This window comes from Schistocerca gregaria, chromosome 9 (assembly GCF_023897955.1).
Source record: "Schistocerca gregaria isolate iqSchGreg1 chromosome 9, iqSchGreg1.2, whole genome shotgun sequence".
NCBI classification, from domain to species: Eukaryota; Metazoa; Arthropoda; class Insecta; order Orthoptera; family Acrididae; genus Schistocerca; species Schistocerca gregaria.
In genome coordinates, this window is record NC_064928.1 from 57,048,574 (window position 1) to 57,051,611 (window position 3,038).

At 50.1% G+C, this 3,038-nt stretch overlaps 1 non-coding gene across 1 annotated transcript; it reads right to left on the reverse strand.

The window, feature by feature from the left end:
- Positions 1-2,333: 2,333 nt before the first annotated feature.
- Trnaa-ggc (transfer RNA alanine (anticodon GGC)) lies at positions 2,334-2,406 on the reverse strand. Its single transcript has one exon. It is a non-coding gene; the product is annotated as a tRNA-Ala (tRNA).
- Positions 2,407-3,038: the final 632 nt, after the last annotated feature.

Below are 3,038 nucleotides of genomic sequence, written 5' to 3' on the forward strand. Positions count from 1 at the left end.
GCACATCTCGAGCCCCATTGTGCACTCCATTGTTCATGCCATCTCAGTGCCTCGCTCTTTGCTACTGTGTACCACTCTTGTCGTCCAACTGCAAAACACTGGGCCACAACAAGTTTCCGCGTCTCCATTGCACTGATCATACTCCGAAACGCTCCCCAAACTTGGCAATCACCCATGCAGCCGACTTTTCCGACTTTACACGACGCTCACGCTAGTGGCAGCCTTATTTATAGTTCCACGTCGCACCAAAGCGAATGAGCACATTTCGCCTACGGCTTAGGCCGCTCTCTCAGTGTGGCTGCTCTGTGTCTGCAGGCAGCGAGGGGCTGCAAGCTTCCTGTGTTCGCACCTATATCACCTGCGCTTGCTTGTCAGAGACAGACTATCTCAAAACATACAATTCACTCCATGAATTGATTGCTACGGCATCTGTTATCAGCAGTCACAACCAGCAACAGCAGTAGCAGCCGACTGCACGCAAAGAATGGGAACGTGCAGTGGGATTTACGTGAACTCGGCAAAAGGCATATCTTTCCGACGTAGGCTTGAGAATATTATGGGAACACTTGTACTGTTTCTAAATTAAGTGTAGGTGTGGGAGGAGGGTGCTTCCTGCGCACGAATAAAAGCACGCTTGCCAATTGTGGATGCTAATCGTTCGCTTGTATCTGCCTAGACACCTCTGCTAGTTGTGAATTATTCCACTTGCATGGCAAGGTGCGAATGTAGGTGTGTTAAAAATTCTGGAGGCGCTGGGTATCGATCCCAGTACCTCTCGCACGCCAGCCGAGCGCTCTACCACCTGAGCTACGCCCACCCCCCGGTGACTAATAGTGCTACATACAGCCATATCAACGTCACAGACCCTTGCACTCCTATTATTCCGCAGACAAATCCTACTCTCTATGTATCAGTGAGGGTGTCTTTCAGGTTTCGTGCATTCTGTATCGAATCGTAGTTGGCCACAATGAAAGTGGCACGCATAACGTCGAAAATAGAGTTCGGACATCGCTCTGAGTATGACGAACGTGTTGTCCACTCTCTAGACTTCAATGACGTTAAGCCTTGATACCTTAGACAGATCTGCACTCGATGACACCTCGATAACAGCCGGTCCCCACACTTACATCTTGCTCTCCTTATGTCAGTACACATCATATCAGTCTGTGACGCTGGTTTTGCAACTTCTTGCGTGCCTTTAGGTTCGCCGCGACCAGCACTTACCATGCACTGACCACAAAACATGTAGGCGCCGGGGCTTGAACCCGAGACCTTTCACACACTAAGCGAACGATCTGCCAACTGAGCTACGGCTGCACACACGACAAAGCCTGAATATTCTCCATTCTTTGCGACTCTGATGTGCACGGACACGATGGTTGGTTGGTTTGTAGCGGCGAAGGTACCAGAGTACAAAGGCGCGGACACGTTCATATACACAAGAGTTCCAAGTAGTTTCGATGCTCTGGTATTACGAATGCAAATTCCGTCTGTTTTTAACGTCTTAAATTGAAAGGGCGGTCACAAATTGGTCCATTTCACTCCTTGTCGACAATCACACAGCACCTGAGATAACAAGCACATCTCGAGCCCCATTGTGCACTCCATTGTTCATGCCATCTCAGTGCCTCGCTCTTTGCTACTGTGTACCACTCTTGTCGTCCAACTGCAAAACACTGGGCCACAACAAGTTTCCGCGTCTCCATTGCACTGATCATACTCCGAAACGCTCCCCAAACTTGGCAATCACCCATGCAGCCGACTTTTCCGACTTTACACGACACTCACGCAACGCTCACGCTAGTGGCAGCCTTATTTATAGTTCCACGTCGCACCAAAGCGAATGAGCACATTTCGCCTACGGCTTAGGCCGCTCTCTCAGTGTGGCTGCTCTGTGTCTGCAGGCAGCGAGGGGCTGCAAGCTTCCTGTGTTCGCACCTATATCACCTGCGCTTGCTTGTCAGAGACAGACTATCTCAAAACATACAATTCACTCCATGAATTGATTGCTACGGCATCTGTTATCAGCAGTCACAACCAGCAACAGCAGTAGCAGCCGACTGCACGCAAAGAATGGGAACGTGCAGTGGGATTTACGTGAACTCGGCAAAAGGCATATCTTTCCGACGTAGGATTGAGAATATTATGGGAACACTTGTACTGTTTCTAAATTAAGTGTAGGTGTGGGAGGAGGGTGCTTCCTGCGCACGAATAAAAGCACGCTTGCCAATTGTGGATGCTAATCGTTCGCTTGTATCTGCCTAGACACCTCTGCTAGTTGTGAATTATTCCACTTGCATGGCAAGGTGCGAATGTAGGTGTGTTAAAAATTCTGGAGGCGCTGGGTATCGATCCCAGTACCTCTCGCACGCCAACCGAGCGCTCTACCACCTGAGCTACGCCCCCCCCCCCCCCCCCCCCCCCCCCGGTGACTAATAGTGCTACATACAGCCATATCAACGTCACAGACCCTTGCACTCCCATTATTCCGCAGACAAATCCTACTCTCTATGTATCAGTGAGGGTGTCTTTCAGGTTTCGTGCATTCTGTATCGAATCGTAGTTGGCTACAATGAAAGTGGCACGCACAACGTCCAAAATAGAGTTCGGACATCGCTCTGAGTATGACGAACGTGTTGTCCACTCTCTAGACTTCAATGACGTTAAGCCTTGATACCTTAGACAGATCTGCACTCGATGACACCTCGATAACAGCCGGTCCCCACACTTACATCTTGCTCTCCTTATGTCAGTACACATCATATCAGTCTGTGACGCTGGTTTTGCAACTTCTTGCGTGCCTTTAGGTTCGCCGCGACCAGCACTTACCATGCACTGACCACAAAACATGTAGGCGCCGGGGCTTGAACCCGAGACCTTTCACACACTAAGTGAACGATCTGCCAACTGAGCTACGGCTGCACACACGACAAAGCCTGCCTATTCTCCATTCTTTGCGACTCTGATGTGCACGGACACGATGGTTGGTTGGTTTGTAGCGGCGAAGGTACCAGAGTACAAAGGCGCGGACACGTTCA